This window comes from Erinaceus europaeus, chromosome 20, assembly GCF_950295315.1.
Source record: "Erinaceus europaeus chromosome 20, mEriEur2.1, whole genome shotgun sequence".
Taxonomy (NCBI): Eukaryota; Metazoa; Chordata; class Mammalia; order Eulipotyphla; family Erinaceidae; genus Erinaceus; species Erinaceus europaeus.
In genome coordinates this window covers 20,596,076-20,621,593 of record NC_080181.1, presented here as the reverse complement: position 1 = coordinate 20,621,593, position 25,518 = coordinate 20,596,076, and the positions used below count along the sequence as shown (strand labels likewise).

Below are 25,518 nucleotides of genomic sequence, written 5' to 3'. Positions count from 1 at the left end.
AAAATTATTTACTTATTTATTATCTTAATGAGACGGAGAGATAAAGCCTACAGCACTGCTTAGCTGTGGCATATAGTGGTGTCGAGGATTGAGCATGGGGCCTCAGGCATGCAAGTCTGGCGTGCTACCTCTGTCTGTCCTCTGCCCCCCTCCCCCTACCCACACACACATTTTTGTCTTTGCTGGGGTTTCACCATTCTGGGCTGCCAGTAGGAGAGAGAAAAGATATCATAGCAGTAAAACTTTTCTCAGTGCAATGCAGACTGGGCTTGAACCTGGTAAAGCAGGCACCCTCCCAGATCAGCCATCTCGTTACCCTCTCTGCTTTTCTCTTTCTTTTCTCTGTCATCAAACCATATGCTCCCATGACACAACTATACTTCTCCGGTAGGCACATTTGGGTCTCTGCTGTCATTTCCACAGCGAGTTTCCTGGTTGGATAGACAACTCTATGTTAAGGGCATAACTTGAGATGGACTAAGCTGTAATAATGTGAGTGTCAAAAAAGTAAATAGCAGCCATGATACATTATACCAAATTACGCGTGTGAAAGACCACAAGTCCACAATGATTACCAAGTGAAACAAATAAATTGTGCTGACATGAGCCAATTGATTAGTGCCAGATTTCAGAATTACAAATGTACTAACCCCTGAGGTAGAAACATGGCTACTTCTGAAGGCCAGAGTATTGGTCTGTGGAGAGAAAAATTGCTCCTGGTGGTTCTCAGTTCTCATGATTGGAATTGCCAAGATAAAGAGATTTTAAGTCAGAGCCAGGAGTTCTTGGAAATAAATGGGCTTTTTGTGGTGCTGGAAACCTGCAGACAGAGATACTGTTCATGGTCACTTGGGCATTGCCTCAACTTTCCTCCCCAGGAAAAACATCTTTGCTGAGAGTCTAACTCGAGAATAAGAGTGTCCTATACATCTTAAATAAATAAATCTTATTAAGAGCTTATTTATTTTTTTCTAAGTTCTTTCTTACTGGTGCTCTCATAATCTGTCCTATATTCCACGTGTTTCTTACATCTTTAGCCTGCTCTTTTCCACTGGTTATTCATCATCCTTTAACTATATCTAAATCTCTGCTCTCTTGTAAAAAGCAATTAGGCAAAGAAAACCAAAAACTAACAGCAGACATTCTCTAGACAAATGCATAAGCTCCAGACCAAACCTAGAACTCTCCTTTGGCTCTGTGTCTCTTTTTCTTTCATTTTGATTGATTGATTAATTGAGAGGTGGTACACATGTTACCAGTTGCAGGGATCCAAGTTCAAGCCCCTAGTCCCCACCTACAGGTGAGAAAGCTGCAAGAGTGGTGAAATAGTGCTATAAGTGTTACTCTTCCTCCTTCTCCCTCTTTTTCTCTCCCCTTCCTTCTCATTTTATCGATTAAAAAAAAGGCCATTGGTGGTGATGGATTCATTATATATGCACTGAGTTCTAGCGATAATCCTGGTGGGTTTAAAAAAAAGTAAAGAGGACCAGGTGGTGGCACACCTGGTTAAGCAAATACATTACAGTGCTCAAGGACCCAGGTTCAAGCCCCTGGTCCCCACCTGCAGAGGGGAAGCTTCACAAGTAGTGAAGCAGGGCTGCAGGTGTCTGTCTTCCTCTCTATCTCTCCTTCCCTTCTCAATTTATCTGTCTCTATCCAAAAATAAATAAATCAATATTAAGAAATAGAAAAAAATCAACCTTAAAATATATAGCTAGGGAGAGAGTGAGATTGAACAAGAGTACTGCTTCACTGCTTGTGAAGTTTTCCTGCTACAGGTGGGAACCAGGACTTGAACCGAGGTCCTTGAACATGGTAATACATGCACTCTACCAGGTGCATTAGCACTCAGCTCCAGTGGCTCTGTTTTTCATATGGGGAGAGGGATTGTCACACTTATTTTTTTCTCATAAACAAGAGAGACAGAGAAGGAGACAGCACAGTGCTGCTCCACTGATTATGAAGCTCCCCTCCTGCAGGTGCTCCCTTGTGGTGGTTGGAGATTGGAGCCCTGGTCCTTGTGCATGGTGAAGTGTGTGCTGCTGAGGGTCATCCACCTCCCTGCTCTTTGTCATGCTGCTTTGCACAGTAGTTGCGCCTTTCTGCATATTCACTAGCAATACATAGGTACTGCAACTTTTCACTTCCTTGCTAACACTTATTGTCCATTATTTTGTGCAGTAGGCATTTTCCTAATGTATATAGTGGCATCTTGCTGTGATTTTGATATGCTCTTCTTTAATAATTGGTGATATTGGGGGCTGGGCAGTGGTGCACTTGCTTAAGTGCACACATTACTGTGTTCAAGGACCTGAGTTCAAGCCCCACCCCCCACATGCAGGGAGGGGAGATACATAAGCTGTGAAGCACTTGTTTTGTTCTGTGTTCTCACACATATGAAACTATTTGTAATAGTTGTTCTGACACTCTTGTCTAATTCCATCTTGTAATTCAGAGTCCGTTTCTAATAACAGACTTTTTTTGGGGGGTTACGAGTTATATTTTATTGTTTTCCTATACACTTGACACATTTGGATAGGATGCCAGCTATTTCATGAATTTAATGTTGATGACTGGATTGTGTGTATTCCTTTGGGATTTGTTGAACTCATCACACTGTTATTTGAGTTTATTTCTGTTCTTTTAAAGTTTGATTTTATACTTTATTAAGGTGACTTTAGAGTAGCCTTTATTCCAGGACTAATTAACTCTCTAAAAAAAAATCGACAGTTGATTCCTCTCAGATGCTCCCTGGACTGTGAGCTCTCCCTACTTGGTGACAGTATAAATTATTCCTAACTCCTTTGAGCTCCAAAAATTGTTTGGCTTACTGATTTCATTCTAGAATCTCAGGTCATGAATGTGAGGATTACTATTTGGCAAAAAAAGAAGAAGAAATCCTGGTCTGTTGATCTCTGGTGGCTTCTCTCTGTGCAGCTACCTTTCTTCCTCATCTTTTCATATAAGTTCTGTCTACCTTGGTCTCCATGAACTTGACTCAGAGAGAATGTTGGGTTCTGGGTGTACAGCTCCTCTCTGCCCTGTGACCTGGAGACTACCTCCAGGCAACGATCATGGACAGTCAGCTATAGCGTTCACTTGACTTCACTTCTCTTTTCTCAAGGATGCCTCATTTCTTATTTCCCAAAGTCTGAGTAGCATTGTTTATCTACTTGATCCAGTTTTCTAGCTATTTTTGCTAATCAAAGATACATCTAGATCCTGGCTGAAAGTGGAAGTTGTCACCTAAACTTTTAGAATACTATTTTATTCCTTTTGGGGTTGAAATATTTTATTTTTTCCTTTTAGCTAAATTCCACACAAGTCTTTATTTTTCTTTGAGTAAATAATGAGCCTTCAGAAATATGGATATAAGAAATACAAAGGCCAGAGTTATAGATCCTCATTTATATAAACTAGAACTATTTTTTTTTTCTCCCAAAGTATTGCTCAGCTCAGTCTTACGGTGGTGCTGGGGACTGAACCTGGAAACTCAGAGCCTCAGGTATAAAAGATTTTTTGTATAATCATTATGCTATATCCCCAGCCAGAATTAAGTACTCCTGTTTTAAATCTTCTTTCCTAAATAATTATGATAGTAATAATCTAGCACATGTTTTTATAATAATAGGAATTATTATTTTTTGTTTGTTTATTTTGGGGGGATAAATGGTTTATAGTGAATCCGATTGTTGGTGCTTGAGTATAGTTTCTCAGTTTTCTACCAAACACACTCACCCCCAGCGTAGATTCTTTTCCATCATCTTGACTGAGCACCTGAGAGCCCCTCCTTCCAGTGTCTTTTACTTCGGTGCAATACACCAAACACAGGAATTATTTTAACTTTTTACATATATTGATTCACTTGTCACAAGGGCTCTGTAGTTGCAGTATAGTGACACTCTTGTGTAAATGAGACTATGAGTAGTGCTGTGGTTACATTGTTTGCTTGAGGCTAGACAACTGGTGAGTGGAACAGGGATATGAAGCCAGGGAGTCTGACTGCAGAACTTGAACTCAGATCCACTACACCATCCTGCTGGCATCAGTCCCCTGCCCCTGAGCCTCTGTCCTATTTTCTTTACTGCTTTCTCACAGACAAATTGGATGATGAAATCTTACAACTTTCCAGGCCATTAAGAGGAATATCTTTTTGTTTGTTTGTTTTAGAAACTTACATAAAATAAAATTACATTATGAATGTAATTATATGACTTTTGTTGAAACATACGAAATTGCATTTTTGTTTTCTTCCTTGTCTATTACATGTCCATGATTATACATAAATATTCCAAAAAAAGAAAAAGCTAATATCCATACAGATCCATACAGGGTAGTGAAGCATCAGATAATCTTGCCTCTGTTTCTTCACAACTTTTTCTCTTGCTCCACTTAGTTCTTTTAAAATTTTTTTTTTTTTTGCCTCTAGGGCTATTGCTTGGGCTCAATGTCTACACTATGGATCCCCTGCTCCTGTCACCAGTTTTTCAAGGTTTTTTTTTTTTTTTTTTGATAAAACGGAAATTGAGAGGGGAGGGAAAGATAGAGGAGAGAGACACCTGAAGACTTGCTTCACTGCTTGTGAAGTGAATCCCTTGCAGGTGGGGAGCTGGGAGCTTGAACACAGATCCTTGTGCTTTGTACTGTGTGCTCTTACTTAACTGGGCACTTGGTTGCTCTCTAAATGTGTTGAGCTGAGGTCTTCCCACCTCCTCTCACTCCTGTGTGGGACCCTCTGTGTCCAGATGCATTTTTGGTTTATTTATTATTTTGAATGGTTATATTCTGTACTGCCTAAGAAAAGATGCGTGGAAAGCCAGTTTTTTGAAACCATGCTTTCTGTAATCATCTAGAATTTAGTTTTTATTCTACCTTTGATTGCCAGTTCATGTTGTATAGGTTCTAGGCTGAAATTATTTCCGTTACGACATGTAAAGACATTGTGTTGGTTTCTAGCTTTCAGAGTCTGATTCTAGTTATGTGACTGTTTCTTCTCCCTCTTTCCCTCCTTCCCTGCCTTCCTCCCTCTCTCCCTTTCTTCTTTTCTTTCTTGCCAGTAGGGTTATTGCAGGGGGCTTAGTGCTGGCGCTACAAAGCCAATGCTCCCAGTGGCCATTTTGTCCTTTTTTTTTTTTTCTATTTTATTTGACAGCACAGAGAGCAATTAAGAGAAGAAGGGGAGATAGAGAGAGAGAAAGATAGACACCGGCAGCCCTGCTTTCATTGCTCATGTGAATGAACCTGGGTTTGCTCATGGTGATATATACACCACTGCCTGGCCTCCTTATTGTTTTTACTATTTGGCCTTTTGAGAGCATATCTATGGCCTTGGTGTTGTACGGTTTCAAAATGTATGTGCTTTTTTTTTTTTTTTTTTTTTTTTTTTATCTTTACTAGGAGTAGCTTGTAACTTTGGGGAAATACTCATTTGAGGGAATTTAAAAATAGCTGTATCCCCTTTGCTTGTCTGTTATTTCTTTCTGGGTATTTCAATGTTGAATCTCCTAAACTGATGCTAACTCTTAATCTTTGTTTTTAAAATCTCTCTCTTTTTTTTTTTTAAGGACAAGTTCTCAACTTTATCTTCCATCCTTTCTATTGATTTTTTTCTTGTGTCAGCTATTATATATTTTGTTAATTTCAAGATCTTTTTATTTTGACTGTTCCTTTTCATAGCAATCTATTTTTGTCTCTCCTTGTGTCTTGAATATCTCTTCTTTTTTTCTGAGACTATTTATTACAATTGAAAAACTATTCGTCTCCATTGTCTCCATTTTCACTTTTTCTGATTGACTTGAGCTCTCTCTCTCTCTCTCTCTCTCTCTCTCATTACCTCTCCCTTCTTCCCTTCCTCTTTTCTTATCCTGCTGAATGTACTCAAAGGTCTTGATACCTTTGATTGACCCTTCTTGTTTCAGAGTAAAGCTCAAAGAGAGCTGTTTTTTGAGTGGTGTTTGTTGACTGGTATGTAAAGTGAGGGTGGTCCAGAAAGGTCTCTGCTGCTCTATTCTGAAACTCATAAATGTCTGTATCTTGGAACAGAACAGGAGGTCTATTCTCTTGAACTGTTCTATTTCCCCAGAGAAGAATCTACCAATTTCCTGTCTGGAATCTACTTAATTAGAATTGTATCTTGAAGCAGAGCAATGAAAGGAGGCTAGGAGTCTCTCTCTCCCCCAAATGCCAATTTTAATTACACCTCTGTCCTTTATCTTTTTGTTGGCTTGGTCTCCTTATCTGTGTCGTTCCTTTGGCTTAGCTTTGCCACAGAGTGAATCATCCATTTCCTCCCGGGCTGGGAAAGGGTTGTTGTATGGCTCTGCCACTACCTGGAGATCTACTTTTTCACTTTCATTTAGTCGGGTTTTTTTTTTTTTTCATCCTGAAATTTTGCCTTCTGCCTTTCATAGCTCCTGATGCTGTGGGACCAGGAGTGTAGTGGTGTTCTGTATTGTGGCTTGACATCAGCACCCTCCTCTGCATGCACTTGGTATTCAGTTTTCTCAGATCTGTTAATGCCATTTCCTCTTTTCCATCAATCCATCATCGGGTGCTGTCTCTCATCTGCTTGTGGGTTATAGCATTTTAATTTTTTAATTCTCATTTTACTGGGATATTGGGAAGGAAAAGAGGTAAATTTACATGTTCATTTAACTGATAGTTGGCATATCTGTTTCCTTCTTTTGATATTCAAGGCCTTCCCACTCCAAATACCTTTGCTGGACAAAAAAGTAGTTCATTCTAACTGTGATCCAGGCCTGCATTTGCAGTTGGGGATGAAATCCCATTTCTTGGCTTCATGCAGGGAGAGGCGTTGAAATGTTTTGTCATCTTGGAGGCACATCTGGCGCCTCTTGTTCCATAGGATTCAAACTCCAGCCCCCACTGCCTTTCTCAGTCCTGCTGCCCTGAGGAACCAGCATGTCTCATGACTAGCCACAATTAGAGCCTACGCAATTTTCATAAAGATTTTCAAAAATGAAGACATTTCTCTAGCCATTCTTCTGTGACAGCATTTGGGCTGAAAGGTGGAGCACATGAATCTGCCTTTCCTAACATTCAGTACACTTAAAATATTACTTTGTTTATTGGAAAGGATGTGTTACTTATCCTTAACTAAAATGCTAGATGCATTCAACTTTTTATTTGTTCTTTAAAAGGAATCCAAAGAAGCTAACCAGGTTAAGTTTGTTTATTTATTTATGTATTTATTTATTTCTTCCACATGATTAATTTTTTTCCCCCTTGAGGGTCAGTGTTTCCCTTGGATGATTGCAAAAGTCTCCTAATTGTCTGCGAGGCCTCAGTCTCATTCCAGCTTCAATTCATCTTCTAGATATATTTCTCTAAAACTTGTATGTGATCCAGGCCTTCTGTTTAAACATTGGAGGACCCCTTTAGGTCCATAGTCTGGCTCTTCCTGTCTCACCAAACAACCTCAGCTATTCTTTTCTCTGTGAGGCCTCCCTCTTCACACCCTCTCAGTTAAACCCCCCCACATGGTTGCTTTTTTTTTTTTTTTTAATGTGATTTAGGTTCTGATGTCCATCTGCCCTTTTGATGTAGTCTAATGTTAATGAGTTTCCCCCATGTCCTTGAAGGTCTTAGAGAACTTGTCAGTTTCCTAATAGAAATACCATAATGTTTTCCCACACTATCTGTTGTTGAGTTTTAAAGTGAGCTTAAATATAACACTAATATAAATATAACACTAATATAAAGATGCTTTGTACACACACATCTGTGTACCGCTACTAATTTACTTTAAATTTCCTCTATTGGAAATCTTTAATCCAGGAAATTGTTTTTAGATCTTTAATCCTCCCATACGCCCCACACACAACTCAGCATCTTGTGGTTACAATTTCTAGTTTTGTTTGGATGTCAGAGAATGTTGCTCATGGAATCTAGGCATTTAAAAGCATATCGACGCTTTTTTTGTAGCTCAATATCAGTGTTTACAAATGTTTCGTGGGTATGTGAAGAGAAGGTGCACTTGGTGATTGCAGGGTACATTGTCTGATGTATTTGTATTAACTCCACCTATTAATTTTATTCAAATCCTGTCTTATTTTTCTTAATCTATCAAGAAAGAGTTGGTGGTTAACTACTCTACAATTACTGTGTTGATTAATTTGCCTATGAGTTGCCAACAATGTTTGCTTTTCATAGTGTGGTGCTGAATTATTTGACACATGAAATTATCACTATTATATTTTCATTGGGATTGGTAATGTTTATTAATATAACATGACATTTTATGGTTGGTGAATGCTATTGTTGAGAGTAACATCTTTTTAGAATCTAACATTGTCATTTCTGTGCTGCATTGTTTTTGCACTTGCCTGAAAAATCTTTACTCACTCTTTACTTGATACCATTTTTTTTTTTTTTTTGCTGCTTTGCTTTGTGTCTGTTTCTTATAAGCAGTGTATAGTAAGATTACAATTGGTGGCACAGTTGGAGAGTGTTTTCATTTTAGTAGGATCATTAGGCTCATGTTATTTATTTCATGATTGATTTGGTTTTTTATTTGCCTTGTATTTTATGTTTTCTGTTTTTATGCTTCTTTGCCTTTTTTTTGTTTTCTATCATAAGCTATATGGAATGCTTTATATCTTTTTATATTCTTCATTGATTTGGAAAATACATCTTGTTTAAAATGCTGCTTCTGATCACCTTTAAGTATTAGAAACTAAATATATGCTTTAAAAAGTTTTTACTGCTATCTTAAAGAAAATGCACAAAGCACATATGCTTAGTGTTATTGAATAACTAAGCAATAACTCCATAGTCACTATCTTTTACTTTCAACCCTTCTGTATCCTGGTGGATTTGATATACTTCCTGTATGAGTGCGGTCTTAACCATGACACAACCTGCATATCATTGGTTTTCAGTTGGAACATTCAGTCCACTTAGATCTAATGTAATTAAGCCCTCAAAGGCATTTAATCTACCACCTTATTTTGTGTTTTCCATTTGTTGGGCCTCTTCTACTTAATTTTAATTTTCTTGACATTTTTTTATATGAAGTTTTTTTTCTTTATCAGAAAAGTTTCACTATGCTGGGTCTTTTTTTTCTTCCTTTCTCTTTTTCATATTTGGGATTCACCTTTCCAGGCTTTTTCAGATTTAAAAAAAAAGGGGGGGGGAGTGGAAGGGCTCCAAAAATGAGGAGAGACTATGAAGAGTATTCACCAAAGAAGAGATACAAAAGACCATATGAAAAAATGCTCCAAGTCATTGATTTTCAGAGAAATGCAAATAAAGGCAACAGTGAGATACCACTTCAATCCTGTGAAAATGAATGTCACACATCAGAAAAGATAGCAGCAACAAATGCTGGAGAAGTTGTGGGGACAAAGGAACCCTCTTGCACTGTTGATGGGAATGTCAGTTGGTCCAACACCTGTGGAGAGCAGTCTAGAGAACTCTCCCTAGAAGTGGACTTTCCAACAATGACCCTGCAATTCCTCTCTTGGGGATATATCCTAAGGAACCCAACACACCCATCCCAAAAAGATTTGTGTACACCTATGTTCACAGCAGCACACTTTGTAATAGCCAAAACCTGGAAGCAACCCAGGTGTCTAACAACAGATGAGTGGCTGAGCAAGTTGTGGTCTATAGACACAAGTTTCTCCTCTCTCCCTCTTTCTATGTCTCTCTCAGAGAGAAAGAGAGTGAAAGAGACCCAAATTACTGACTTCCTTCAGCTCAGTGAAGGCAGGGCTCAAACCTGGGCTCAGCAAAGCAGCACACCATCCAAGTGAATGAACCACTTTGCCAGCTCCTCTAGAATCAGGGAAGGAGAGCGTATGGTGAATTCTGTTATTATTATACTGGGAATGTTTTCATTTTTTATTTCTATTTTTTATACATTTTTATTATCTTTATTTATTGGATAGAGACAATCGAGAGAAGGAGAAAGAGAGACACCAGCAGCACTGCTTCACCACTCACAAAGCTTTCCCCCTGAAGGTGGGGGCCAGGGGCTCGAACTTGGTCCTTGTGCACTTTAACATGAACTCAACCAGGTGCACCGCCACCTAGCCCCTATATTTATTTATTTATTTATTTATTTATATTGCTACCAGGGTTATTGTTGAGGCTTGTTTGCACACACTGAATCCCCTACTTTATCTTTTTAATAGAGACTAAAATAAGGAAGGAATGGAGATAAGGATAGAGAGAGGGGGAGAGGGGAGAGACAGAGGGTGGGGGAGAGAGGCAGAGATGCATCACTGCTGGTGAAGCTTCTCACCTGCAGATGGGGACCGGGGACTTAAACGTGGACCCTCACTCCTGTTGATGTGTCCCCTCTGTGAGATGCACCACTGCCCAGCCCTCCCCCCAGATTTCTTCATTGCTTTTTTTTTATTTCTGAAAGATAGTGGTTTTTTTTTTTTTTTTTTTTGCACTAGAGTATAATTGTAGGTGGGCACCTGCTTCCTTTTAGTACATTTAGACACCATTCTGATTTCTGGTACTATTGATGTTTTTTGAAAAGTAACTGTTGCTCTTTTGAAACAATCTATTGACTCTGATTAATAAAAACTCTTTTCTCTGCTTTTTTTTTTTTTAACAATCTAGTTAAAAATCTGGATTGAGGGGGGGGATAATGATTTACAAGACAGTTGTCACAGTTTCCTATCTCTCCATGTTAGTTGTCTGCACAATGCTTACCATGAAATGCAGTCTTCTTCCACTGTGATCTCCCTTTCTTTGATTCTTAAGTTCTGTCCAAGAGTAAGATCCTTCAGTATCCATCCTTCTCCTTTCTCCTGGCTTGCTCCTTTTTTTTTTTTTTAATCAGTGTTGGGAGTGTAGATTCCTTTTATTTTTAAATTTCTTCTTCTTTTTCTTCTCCTTCTCCTCCTCCTCTTTTTCTTCCTCCTCCTTCTCTTTTTTTTCTTCTTTAAATTTTATTTATTTATATTTATTTATTCCCTTTTGTTGCCCTTGTTTTTTTTTTTTTTTTTTTTTCTACTAAAGCACTTATCATCTCTGGCTTCTGGAGGTACAAGGGATTGAGCCTAGGACTTCAGAGCCTCAGGCATGAGAAACTCTTTGCATAACCATCATGCTATCTACCCCCTAAGTTTCTTTTTTCTTTTCTATTTTTACTTGTCAGGACAGAGAGAAATTGAGAGGGGAGAGGGAGACAGAGAAGGAGAGAGCTAGACACCTGCAGTCCTGCTTCACCACTTGTGAAGGATCACCCTGCAGGTGGGAAGCCGGGGCTCGAACCTTGTGTACTTTCATATGGTGATATGAGCACTTAACGGGGTGCACCACTGCCTGGCTCCCCATGTAGGTTTCTTTTTAGTCATCCCTTTCAGGATTTGTTGGGGTCCTTAAGTATGAATATTATTGTTTTTGATTAATTCTGGAAAACTCTCACTAATTATACCAAATATTGCCTTTCCTCTGTTCTCTCCCTTTTCTTTCTGGAACTATTGTTTTTATATTCTGGAGCATTTTTCTACTCCTGTCTAATTTGATACTTCTTTGTGCTGTTATGTTCCTCAACTATTACACTAATCGATTGTATTTATTTATTTATTTTTTATAAAATGGAAGTATTGACAAGACCATAGGATAAGAGGAGTACAATTCCACATAATTCCCACCACCTGAACTCCGTATCCCATTTCCCTCCCTTGAAAGCTTCCCTATTCTTTATCCCTCTGGGAGTATGGACCCATGGTCATTATGGGGTGCAGAAGGTGGAAGTTCTGGCTTCTGTAATTGCTTCCCACTGAACACGGGCATTGACAGGTCAATCCATACTCCAGGCCTGTCTCTCTTTCCCTAGTGGGGCGGGGGATCTAGGGAGGTGGGGATACAGGACACATTTGTGGGATCGTCTGCCCGGTGAATTCAGGTTGGCATCATAGTGTCTGGAACCTGTTGGCTGAAAAAGAGTTAAGATATAAGGCAGAACCATTGTATTTATTTTAAGAAATTCTTAGACATTCTACTTACTCAAGAAAAATATTGCCAATATTTTGCATCTTCAAGTTAGAGTTTCATCTCCTGGTTGTTATGTTTTATGGGTTGTTAGGAGGCAACAAGTATAGCAGTGATGGGACATCATTCTATCTTGACTTACTGCTTAGTAAAGCTTGGGGATTCCACTGTCTTAAAGACAGAAAGGAAAGAAAGGAGGCAGCTGCTGGGGATGTGCAAGGGGGTGGTGAGGGCCTTGAAGCCTTGACAGGCAGCCTGGTAGAAGAAGAGCCTTTCATGGACATGGGATGCTAAGTTTCTAGGATCTTCTGAAATCTCCATCCTATGGATGGAAGGCAAACACTGGAAATGACCGTGGTTCATCTTCTATTTTCAGAAAGAAGAGGCAGTGAGGCACGCGCGCGCGCGTGTGTGTGTGTGTGTGTGTGTGTGTGTGTGTGTCCCTTCTATACCTGCTGTTCAGTCCAGTCTCCAGGTTGTCCAGAGGCTCTGTGGGTAGCGACCCTGCCTATACCCATGTCTACTTCCTCTGGAGCAGTAGGCATCAGCCTCTGTATTCTGAAGCACCAAGGCGGGCTATTAGCTCATGGAGAAGCTGGCTCTTGCTTCATTAATAGACTGTAGAGTAGTTATGAGTTGGGCTGTCGCCTGTGCCTTAACTGTTTCTGTACTGGGTTCAGAGGTTCTCCTGACAAACCTTGATGACAATACACTTGCTTCCCTGATGTGCAAACTCACATGTCTCCACAAGTTTCTTTGATTTTTATTTTTTGAAGTGGGAGATTCAGGGCGCCTGCTCAAACTTGTTTGTGTAGATGGATCCTCTTGAGAGCTCTGGCCTTCCCTCTGCTTCTCCTAATAACAGAGGCAGCTGAAGCAAGCCTCCCTGAAGTCCACCTGTCTGCCACCTGGACTGTCACAAAAGGTACAGAGTGGCATGGGCAGGACTGCCAGTCCTAGGCAGAGTCCCCCTGTGTTGGTGATAAGCAGGTGCCTCCTTTTTACTTCTGTAAAAAGGAGAAACGAAGCACAGCACTGTCATTGATTTATTTTGATTGCACAGAAGAATCACATATGCATATATTAGAGTAATACAGGTAGTAGCAAATCACATCATAAGCACATTCTCTCAAGGCAGAAATCCCCTGGTTTTGGATAAGAAATCTCTTGACCCCTGAGGTCCTTGAGGATCTGAAGGGAGACTTCACGCCAGACCTCAGGTGGCCTGGAAGGGTGCTGCTGCTTTCTGAAGTCTCCCAGTAGTCACTCATTAAGTGTAAGAAACCAAAAGCTGTTTTCAAACATGCAAATGTTGTCTGGAAAGGGGAATATTAAGCTATAATTTGCATTAGCTTGCATTGATGTACCAGGTTAGTGCTTGTTTCCTACGAGAGTTTGGGGGAAGTGGAAATTGGTTTTGATTAGAGCTGGGGAGAGGGGATCAGCTGGGCCAGCAGGGCAGGCGTTGTCCCCATAGAAAAGCTATCCTGAGGGTGATAACTGGATGGCTAAGGATGGAGGTGGATGCAGAACTAAAAGAAGAGGTGGGGGTTCACCTCACGTGCAGCTGCTTGGATGGGACCAGCCCATTCACCACATGCATCGCACTGAGGCTTTGCTGATTGTCCTATAACTCCACATCTGCTCATCTTCTCAGCTGAAGCCAATCCATAGCTGTCCCTGCACCAGTTCCTCTGTTTTCTGCACACAGACAGCAACATCTTTAAGCCAAGGCCCACATCATTCTTATTAAACTGCAGAGTTTTGTCTTGTTGAATTCTGTTAAACATGAAGAGTGTGATCCAAGGTACTGTGGGCTTCACCAGGTCAGGGGAACAAATGGACCATTTGTTTTACAGTAGCTCTGAGAGTCCAGCCTGACTGTAAAAGACTGTATCATGCTGGGCCTCCAGTCCACTCCAGTGTGTCACCCAGTGTAAGGTGAGTGGAGAAAGCCACCATGGAACTGCTGGGTCATTTAGGGGAGAATTCTCATGAGGGGCTCCTGTTTGCTTTGTATCTAGGGAGAGAGGTAGCCTAGTCTTTTTGACATTGCAGTGTTCACCCTTTCCTGTATTCCTAGATGTGTAGAGCTGGCCCCTGGAGCAGAAAGGAACAAGGAACTTGCCAAAGAAAAAGAAATTCAATACCCCTTCCCTTTTGAAGCTCAGTGACATAAGATCTTCCCTGGAAGATTGAAATATCCCTGCACTGAGGTTCCTAGACAGGAAATAGACAAATAGTTGTGTAGGAAAGTCACCATGAGGACAGAAGATTTATGCTCACCTGGTTGAGTACACATGTTACAATGCACAAAGATCCAAGTTTGAGCCCCTGGTCCCTACCTGCAGGGGGAGAGCTTTTTGAGTGGTGAAGCAGTGTTGCAAGCGTCTTTCTGTCACCCCTTTCCCTCTTGATTTCTGGCTGTCTCTATCCAATAAGTAAAGATAATTAAAAAATTAGCATTAAAAGAAATTCTATACTCAAACACAAGACTGGCCTAAATCTGTAATTTCTTCTGCCAGTGCCATTTCATCCCTCTACTCCTTCTACCCTGCCCATGAGCAGTGAAGAGTGACTGGAGAAACCAACATATATTAATTAACACCACTGAGTTCAAGAGGCTCCTCAACTCTGCCCAACACTCCTACTCTATATTTCCGCTTAATTTACTCTTCAAGTCTCTATGATTTCTACCTTTTGTTTAATTTCTCCTTAGCCTCCAAAAGCCCTCCCCCACCTAGTCAACTGACAACCTCACTTTTCATTTTTCCAGGAACATAGAAGAACCAGAATAGAATCATGCTTTCCTATCTCAAAACCATGGACTTCTTGCTTCTGAGAGCCCTGCATTCTACCCCCATTCTACTAATGAAGATGTGGGCTCTGCTCAGTCCAAGGCAAGGCCTCACCTGTCTCTCAGATCTCCTCTCTTATCTTCCCTAGAATGATGCATTTCCATTGATCTCTTCTCTCCTGGATGACTGATAATTTCTTTTCTACTAGTCTAGAGATATACTGTCACTATCATTCAACCCATCAGCCTAAAACGAAGTAAACAATACCTCAGACATCCTAGATGGTCTTCTCTGATGTGTGTTTCCCTCCCTCCCCTCCTCATCTCTCCCTATCTCTCTTCTCCCCTCCCCAGCTATCCTGTCTGTCTGTCTGTCTGTCTATCTATCTATCTCTATCTTTGAATGTGTCTTTATGACTGCTGCTCAGCTGTAGTATATGGTAGTGTTGGGAATTGGACCTGGGACTCCTGGGGCCTTTGGCATGCAGATGGTGTGGTCCAACTTAGTGAGCTATCTTTATGATCTTCTCATGGTTTCTGTACCAGTTCTCTGCTCCCCACTAGAGTAGAATTCCTTGAAAGATTTGTCTTCAGTTTCCATTCTTTCCTCAGCTCATTCCAAGGGGACTCAAGTCTTCAATCCTCCTTTGGAACTGCGCTTTGTTCTGATTACCAGTGTGTCCTTTTGTCAAATATAATGGGTTAGTTCTCTTTCCTTATTCTGCTCTTCTATATACTTTTTTTTTCAATTAAATATTTTATTTCTGTGAAAGGTGTGGAATGGCTACTGTACTGCCACCTAGTCTCAGTCTGAACACAGCGCTGATACACTTGAAGCTCTCTGCAGTGCTCCCTCTTGGGTAGTTTAACTTTGATCTTACATTCTAAATACCACATGCTTCTAGTCTTCTTTCCATGTCTCTCTCCTTCCTTTCTATAATAGTATCTTCTTAACCATTAACCTGACTCAGTTTGAGACTTTCTATCTCTAGAAGATTTCATCCTACCCATGCCTTTAAACATTGTGTATATGCCGAAAACTCCACATTGCCCTCTCACTACAATTTTAAATGGCTTCACACTGAAACAAACAAGCAAACAAACCTGCTTCTCACCCGTCTATCTCCAGTGTAGTAATGCTTGCTGAGGTCAAATTCTAGCACTGACCCCCCCCCAAAAAAAACCATTTGATTCATTTTACATGACAATTAAAATTTCTTACATAATTACAAGTTTCAGGTGTGCACCATTAACATGCATCTATGTTAGAAGTCCAGTTCTATGCTTTACAATATGACTGGATTTAATCTTTCTGTTGTGTATATATACATCTTAGACATTTAGGTTGTTTCTAGTCTTGGCTATGGTAAATAATAGTCAAGCACTCAGCCTTGATGCTGTTCTTTCTAACTCCTCTGATCATCAGATTCAGAGGAGGAGATGCCACCAAGGAGGGTATACTTTGCTGTCATAGCCTGGAGGCCTGTGCTTTGGTCCTCTTTTGGGAGTTTCTGCAGATACTTAATAAGGTTGGGTCCCTGGTGGCAGGGTTGTTTGTTCCCTGCCACTTCTCACAACTCACAGTCTCAGATAGTTCCTTGGTAAGTGGGTCAGAAAACAGCTCTACTCAGGCATGCTTTCCTAAACCAGACAGGTTTAACGCTACCTTTGGGTAATTACAGCCAAGGAGAATTACATCTTCATATGCTTCCCTTCTCATGGTCAAAGGCAGCACCTACTTAGAGCCAGAGACTATATCTGCAGAAGTCTTTTGGGAGCTGTGGAATGCCAATCACTTCCTCAAAGGGAGAACTGGCAGGCAGAACTCTGCTGGTTATTTTTCCAGTGTCTCATCCTCATGCATCAATCAATTATTAGCATTTGTTTTTTCCAACTTGTTAATTAACCACAGATACTGTGTCTGTATGTTTCACTGTCTGAGTTGTCACAGCACCTAATTTGCAAGCAAACAGTTAGGCTGGGGTCCCTTTTCCCAGATTGCTGAGTGCAGTGGGTGGTTCCTTGGCTACTCACTAGGGTAGCTCTAAGTGTTAACAGTAACCAGACGTGTAGATGAGGACCCTATATCAACCTTCATTGCTGTTGGAAGTCTTTTTCTACAGAACTCCAGAAGATGCCCAGAGGATACAGAGGAAATTCACTTTGTAGTGAATAACCTTCTAAAGTCAGGGAAATTCAGCTATTAGAAAGCTACTTCCCATGTTGAACTTAGTGTAGTCAGGCTTGCAATTCAGCCCTCAAGTGCTAGTTTGTTCCCTCTTAGGTATTTTAGTTTCAATTAGGAGACCTTGGATATTGTTTTAAGGTCCCGGGAGTTTACTTTCCACAGACATGTTTAGCTGAAGCTAAAAGATCTCCCTATTAAAAAACGGATCTCGCTATTAAAAACAAAAACATACAGTGTGAAAACATACACACATGCAAAATATCAAACATAGTTCAGTCCTTGGAGATTTTGAGTAAAATTTTTTCAATTTACTCTAAATCTTTTTGGATTGTGAACATAGCTCTGGGGTTTTTGGTCATGTATTATTTCCTTTTACAAATGAGAATCTCTGTTCTAACCAGGCTAAACAACATATTTAATCATGAACAGCCTCTAAAAGGTGAGATTCAATGTATGATTCAAACTTCTTTGTAAGTCTAGGTCATTGAACCTAGGTCTAGGCTATTGAACCGTTTTTTATGTTTCTCCTGAACTAAAACAGAGCTGTACCAGTCATCTCCACTTGATACTATCTGTGACAACTTTTGTTCATTCTTGATGAATATTTAGTCTCTGCCTAATTTTTTGACAGAGAATTCTTTGATTTTTTTTTTCCTGCTAAGGTCCTCTTGAGAATCAGACTTATGTGGTCATTACAAGGCCTCCCTTTCTACTGGATACCACTGTCTTCTAGAAGAGCCTGCACACCTTCCAGACCAGCATTGGGGCAGCAGCATCTAGAAAAGACCTATCCAGTGCATCAAGATCCCACATAACTGTAAGTACACACACACACTTTCCATGTATTAGACATTGTGTGACCAAGTAGACTTCACAGCTATGCAGAGTTGAGGAGACTATTTCTGGAAAGTATACAGGAGTCATACATCTTACATTGTAGATAACTCAAAAACAGAACATGATTTTTAAGAATTGGCTTTGCCACTGGGCCAAAGTATTTCTGAAGGGCCCATTAGCCCTGAAGGTTTCATCAATTTCAAGAGACACACAGCAGCTGTCTGCGTACACCATTAGTCTGAAAGAACAGTTTCACCATGCCTTTCTGAGTTTAATGAATGTCCATCCTCCTGCATGATGACTTTGTGACCTTGGCCAGGGAGCTGTGCCATTTTGTCAGTGTGTGTACATTTGATACTTCATAACTAGTGCATAAGTAATACTGTCTCTTGAGCACCTGTTCACTGCGGGGCAGTTGCGATATATATATATATATATATGTCTCATCTTCCCCATATATATATGTCTCATCTTCCCAACCCCTGTGTGAGTTATGCTATCACTCCTTCTGGTGAAGAAACTGAAAAACAGAGTTTGAGTAGCTGCTAAGAGGCTGAATCCTACCTTGGGTGAGTAAAAGTTTCTTCTTTCTTTAATGCATCTGAATTATCAACTAGAAGAAGAAGGTTGGCTGTTCTCAATACTCCCACCTCCTCTTCAGTTACCCATAATCATGTTTCTTCTGGGATGTTCTGTTGGAAGTGGCTCCTTTGCATAGGAGAGGTGGGGTTTAGAGATTCACTCTCTGAACAGAATGCCCTAACACATCCCCCATCTCCCCTATACAAACACACACAAGGGCTCTGCTGTTGGGGCAGCCCTACTGGGGTATGTGCTTCATGATGACCACAGTGAAAGGTACAAGGAGTCTGCAGCATCAGCAAGTCCATAACCTCAGTTAAGTGCCCGCTTCTGACTTCATCCCTAGAGAGTCTAGGTTGTGGGGGAGGTGAGTGGGCAGTGAGAGGAGGAAGGGACCAAGTTATTTGCTGCAGACCCACTGTTCTTTCTGTCTTCCTGCTTTCTCCACTGAATGGCATTTGTACCAGCTGCTCTGAAGGGAGTCACTTTGGCAAAATGTCACTGGCTTCAATACCAATGATCCTTCCCCATCTTTCATTTCTCTCTCTGCTGCCTCCCTCCCACCCCTCAAGTGATTATTTTATTTTATTTTATTTTATATTTTGAAAGGACACCACCTTGAAATTCAAGTGCAGGAAAAAGTAATCACGTTTTCTCTTCAGGTCTGCCTCTCAAAAAGCCTTCAAATCATCTCTGGACGAAACACAGGATTATTCCAGAGGGAAAGCATGATTAGTGGCAGCTTCGCCTACTTCCCTGGCTGGGTTTCACCCACAGTCTCTCTCCCACGACTAGGGCAGTGGTGACAGGGACAGTGTGGTTGATGGCTACTGTCTGTCGTTCCTTTGCTGGGAGGCCCTTCTCCCGGCAGAGGTCAAGCTTCTCATTCAGCATCACATGAGTAGTAAATGGTGGGCTTATCTGGATTTGCAGCCCAGACTCTCTGACTCCAAAGCCACACTTGTAATAATTTTTTCCCTGTAATTGTACTGACTATATTTGCAGAACTCACACATTGCCTTGACAAATGGTTTCCTTTTCCTGATTTATTGCTTTGTTTAAGTTTTTACTATGAAAAGCCATTGGAAGTTACCAAGATGAAATGACACTTTGTTATGTATTTAAAAATGGTTGTTATTGGGAAGAATGAATTATCTTGGATTGAAATTGTCTCAGGAAACCCAGAACAGAGAGCTGCAATTTGGAAATAGTACTTGACTGGGAGCTAAGATTACAAAATTCTGGTCTTGGTTTAGCCCTTAACTAAAGTTTTATTGTCTTTATTAATTTACTTTACCTCTCTGGACTTTGTTTTCTTTTGTTTTTAAAATATTTATTAACATTAGAGTAAAGGAGATAGAGATAAAACATGAACCAGAGAATCACTCTGATATAAAGTCAAGGCCCAGGATCAAACCTGGGACCTGATGTTTTTAAGTCCAGATGCTCTGCACCAACTCTTGGGCTGCAAGGCCTTGTTTTCTTAGCTGGTAAAGTAAGAGACTTAGATCAGATGATCTCTCAGGATCTCTAGCACTGATGCTCTATGACCTTGTAATTCTAGGTACAGGATCCAAATAATGAATTCTAAATGACCATAAATACCATTCAAGCATTAGCCATATTATGATAGTCAAACAGTGATCACCTCTCTTTAGAAATGAGTTAGAAATGACTCTCCTGCTTTGGGCTAATCTTGGTAATCCTTTGCCATCTGGGGCCCACTCCTGGGGAGTCTGTCTACTCTTGGGAACTTATTTTTGTGAATTTACCCCCAGTAGACTTCTTTGGATGTGTTTCCTTGCTGTCTCCTGTCCCTTCTCACCAGCCACTTTCTTCTCTGCAGCCCTCCTTACTTACTGTTGTTTCCATGTCAATCCTTTCCTGGGGTCTTCTACTCTAACTTCTTATATTTTGGTCTTTTCCCTGAATTGACTCTTTTATCCCTACAATGCAGACTCAGGTCTCTCTATATGAACAGGAAACAGGGACAAATAAACAAATCTTAGTTCTGCTGAGTCTACCATAGGGATTAAACTTAACTTCCTCTCCCCTTGTTCTATCTGCTCACTGATCTCAACCTTACTTACATCTTACTGCCCTTTCCCCCCCTCCTTCCCTTCCTTTTTTTTTTTTTCCTTTTTAAAAATTTTATTTATTGGGTTGGGGAGATAACATAGTGGTTATGCAAATAGATTCTAAAACCTGAGGCACCAAAGGTCCCAGTTTGAAGTCCCCAAGCAATCAGAAACCAGAGTTGAGTAAGGATCTGGTAAAACAAACAAAAATCTTTAAAAATTGTATTTATTTATTTAATGGATAGAGACAGAGAGAAACTGAGAGGGAAGGGGGGATAGGGAGGGGAAGAGAGAGAGAGAGAGAGAGAGAGAGAGACCAACCTGCAGCCCTACCTGTGAATTTTCCCCCCTGCCCTTTTCACATCTCTGGAGTTGTTGTCCTAGAGATAACCTATTTTTGCTATCCAACAACCTTTCCCCACTTATTTTCATTGACCCCTCTGCAGCACCAGACACTCTCCCATCTACCTTTCTGGGACACATTCATCATCTCTCCTTTGGCCAGTACTGTCACCTTCGCTTCGTCCTCATCTTTTTCGTGCAGACCTCCCTGCAGGTTCTGACTTGGACTCATTTTCTGCTCTCCCCTCAGAGATTGCACCTCGTATCTGCTGTCAGTTTTCTCATTGTCTTTTCAGAGGGTTTGAAATGTAGCTGGTGTCTCACTCCTCCTTCTCCCTCACTTATGGCCATTTCTTCTTCTAGCGTTTGCCCTTCTTCCGTAGCCAGTCAACAGCGTCAGGTTGAGCCTGATGTAAAGTTTCGAGACCTCCTTTGAATCTGGAGAGGTGGCAGTCATTGACTATGTGGGTCATAGTCTGTCTGTAGCCGCAGGGGCAGTTCGGGTCGTCTCTGGCTCCGCAGCGATGGAACATAGCGGCGCACCGGCCATGGCCTGTTCGATAGCGATTGAGGAGGGCCCAATCATAACGTGCTAGGTCAAAGCCGGGTTGATGCTTGCAGGGGTCTGTGATGAGGTGTTTGTTCTTTACCTCAGCTGACTGCCAACTCTTGTTTCCAAGAGTCTGGAACAGAGAAGTTCAGTGTAGGCGTAGGGGACCAGATTGGGTGACGAGACGTCAAGCGTTGGACAGGGTGGGCGAAGATATCCGCGTATATTGGCAGGTCCGGTCGAGCGTAGACGTGGGAAATGAACTTAGATGATGCCGCATCCCATTAAGACCACTTAGCTTTTTCTTTATAAAATCTCTGAAATGTGTATAGCTGCCTTCTGTTACCGCTGCTACTCTCTTGGTTCTGATTTACACAAAGAATCTTTTAACTTGGGTGGGGCTATAGCATAATGGTTATGCAAAGAGACTTTCATGCCTGAGGCTCTCAAGTCCTAGGTTCAATACCCCACACCACCATAAGCCAGAGCTGAGCAGTGTGCTGTGGTTAAAAAAAAAAAAAAAAAAAAAGAAGAATCTTTTAACTAGAGTTAAAAACAAAAGAAGAAAAAGAAGTAATCCAAAATGGAGTTACTCCTACCAAACCCAGGTCTCTAAAACCAAGGTTTATTGTTTGAGTTAATTGTGGTTTGAATCCTGCCCTTGAGAGTAAACCTCAGACTAGTCCCATTTAAGATTAGCAGGTCATCTTGAGAGTAAACTTCAGACTAGTCCCATTTAAGATTAGCAGGTCATCTATAATCCCCTAAAATTGAGAAACTTACCTGAAAGTCTTTTTCTTTTTAAACAGATTTTAAATTTTTTTGTCTTTATTTATTTGTTGGATAGAGACAGAAATTGAGAGGGAAGGGGGTGATAGAGAGGGAGAGAGACAAAGAGATACCTGCAGCACTGCTTCACCATTTGTGAAGCTTTTCCCCTGCAGGTGGGGACCAGGGGCTCAAACCTGGATCCTTGCTCACTGTAACATGTGCACTCAACCAGGTGCACTACCACCTGGCCCCCTTACCTGAAACTATTTTCTCCTTTTTCTTTTATTTTTTTTCCCTTTTCTTTTCTCATCTTTTATTTTCCTTTCTGTTCTTTTCTTTTCCCTCCAGAGTTATTACTAGGGCTCGGTATCTGCACTATGAATCCACTGCTCCCAGTGACCATTTTTCCTCTATTATTTTCCTTTCTATTTTTCTCTGACAGGACAGAGAGAAATTGAGAGGGGAGGGGAGAGAGAGAGAAAGGGAGGGAGAAAGATAGATACCTGCAGACCCACTTCACTGCTCATGAAGCATTATCCCTGCAGGCAGGGAGCAGCGTCTTAAACCTGGATCTTTGCACATGGTGATATGTGCACTTAACTGCGTGTGCGACCACCATCCCTCTGAAATAGTATTTTCTTTTGCTAAAACGTACACCTTTCCCTACCCTGTTTTTTGACTCTAGAAACTTTGTGTTTTGCGTAGCCTCTCCCTCACTTTCTCCTTGCTAGATGGGTTGCTTCCTGATTCGTGAGTAGCTTAACAAAGCCAGTTAGATCTCTAAATTTAGTCAGATGAATTTTGATTTTTTTTAATCACTAGTCATTAAGTGTCCAACTCATACTGTTCTCTTCTATGCCAGTAATCTTTAAGTGTCACAATGCACAGTGCAATGCATCCTTCCATTTCTTGCATTTCCAGTCACTAAGAATCCTCAGAAGCTTCTAGAATAACACCCCAAACTCTCAGGCATCCAGTCTGTTTTCCTGGTCTATTCCCCTCTAACTTTGCTCGGTTCCCCTATATTGGTGCTTCTCAGACAAAGCACATCTGCTTTGTCAGTCTCTCAGTGCTTACAGACCTTGTTGCTCCTCAGTCCTGTATGTGTGGACAAGGTACTGGGCCTCCCAGAAATTCAGCTTGCTCATTTGTGAACTGTGATGATATGGCCTCTGGTTTCCTGAGAGGGCTGTGAGCATAAACTTCATTTAATTCAATAAACATCTATTGGAAAGGTACTTGGGATTTTCTACACATTTATGTACCAGGTGTTGGGACTTGGCAAAGACAAATGAGTAGAAGGAGCAAGAGTTAGCCGGGCTGGTTGCATGTGTGGTCCCAGCCTGTCTTTCTCCTCCCACTCAGGACCTGCTCAAGTCTTCATAGTCACTCTTGAGCAGTGCCTGCCTGCCCTCCTCTCATCCCCTCAAGGCCCAGCTCTCAGCAATATGAAAATGAGTGCTAATGCCTGCTAATTTACCTTGTTACTTCTTGCCAGTGACATATTTACATATTAATAGGAGACAAGGCAAAGGAGGATATTTTAAACCTGTTGACAGATGGCTGGAGGCACATTTTGAGTAAGGGAAGACTTGGGGGGACCTCTAATCTCACTGTGTAGGTAGACACTCTTCTCAAGGTGTTGGCTTCCTGCAGGAGTCCTGTAGAGGAGAGGAGGCTCCCTTCCCAGGCTGGGTTGGGCCACCTCCCAGCGCTCTCTCAGTCTGGGTGCAGTGACGGATGAGACATCTGTTTCATGATGGGATATTACCAACAATTCATTACTGTAAAATGGACTTACCCTCATTAGCCCAGGAGCTCTGTGTTTAATGTGACTTTCTGCAATCTCAGATTCTGCTGCACACATTGAAGGCGTGCATCCCATCTTAGAGAGCCGGGAAACCTGAACTTCAGAAAACAATGGAGATTTAGCATGCCTCTTGAATTAGTTGACATATTTACTCTTCATGAATAAGCCTGTTTTGTAGACAAACACTGCAGCTTACAGCCTCATTATTAGAAATTAGTCCGCCCCACTGCTCAGCCCAAGGACACAGTTCTCCTTGGGGAACCATCTTGCCCTTATCATCCTGGTGCTTGCAGTAAGTGAATAGATTTCTGAAGTTCTGGCCTGGAAATGTTTCTCCTGGGGAGGGACTGGGGTTAGGGTCTCTGGTCTTTCATCATGTCTCAGTGTGTGTAGCTTCTGCATAGAGTTTTGAGAAAGTCTCTTTTCTTTTGTCATGTAAAACCATGGTCTGACAGCCATATTTTTGGGGGCAGGGCTGTATTATCCAGAATCAGCTATCAATCCAAATAATGCATGACAGACACAGTATCAATTTCTTAAAATTTTGATATTATGGGTACTGCTGTTGATACGTGAACTCCCTGCCTGAGCTGAGCTTGTCCTCGGGAAATGACACAGACACTTGTCATACTCCCACAAAATGACAGTTCTCCTTACAGGCTTTTTTTTACTTCAGTAACTCAGGGATCTCTAAGGTGCCTTCTAGCTAGAAATTTCTGGTTTGTCATTTACCATAGTACTAATCGATAACTGAGGGAATTGTTGAAAACCCATACCCCCAATTTCAGATGTCTTGGCTCATTGCTGCTGGCAATGGTGGATGAGGAGAAAAACATTTTGGGGCCGAAACATGGTCAATTACTGACTTTTCCCTCTTACAGTTAGACATGTGACTTCATTTTTCTCACTCCTCACAAATATACAGTAGTAGCCTGTTTCCCAGGCTAAATGACACTTATTCAATGAAGCATCCATCCATTGTTGGGGACTTGCTGAATATTCATTCTGTTCAAAGTGATGCAGTAGGTTCTGGGTCTTGCTGGGTATGGGGTTCTCCAGAAGTAGTTTACCTCTGGCACAGACAGAAGCAGTTCAGTTCATCAGGTGCCTGTGAAGTGTTTGCAGTGTATCTAGCCCATGGACTTACAGGAAACCCAAGCACTCCCTACAAGGCATACAAGTCTCTGTAGGTCAGACTGAGATATAAGCTTTTTGTGTGTTTCTTTTTGCTCAGTGAAAGGAAATCTCCCCTCTTCCTCCTCAAGAGGTGATATTTCCATTATTATTATTTTTTATAAAAAGGAAACACTGACAAAAACCATAGGATAAGAGGGGTACAACTCCACACAGTTCCCACCACCAGAACTCCGTATCCTATCCCCTCCCCTGTTAGCTTTGCTATTCTTTAACCCTCTGGGAGTATGGATACAGGGTCTTTACGGAGTGCTTCTGTAATTGCTTCCCTGCTGTCTCCCAATCTGCCTCTCTCTTTCCCTAGTGGGGCGGGGCTCTGGGGAAGCAGGGCTCCAGGACACATTGTTGGCATTGTCTGCCCAGGGAAGTCCAGTTGGCATCATGTTAGCATTT

At 41.3% G+C, this 25,518-nt stretch overlaps 1 long non-coding RNA gene across 1 annotated transcript in view; it reads left to right on the top strand.

Annotated features, from left to right (window-relative positions):
• LOC132535001 (uncharacterized) overlaps positions 1-25,518 on the top strand; it is a 272,311-nt gene that overhangs the window by 10,542 nt on the left and 236,251 nt on the right. Inside the window, exon 2 of the long non-coding RNA XR_009546776.1 lies at positions 17,624-17,778. This is a non-coding gene — a long non-coding RNA (uncharacterized LOC132535001). The remainder of the gene's footprint in view (positions 1-17,623; positions 17,779-25,518) is intronic.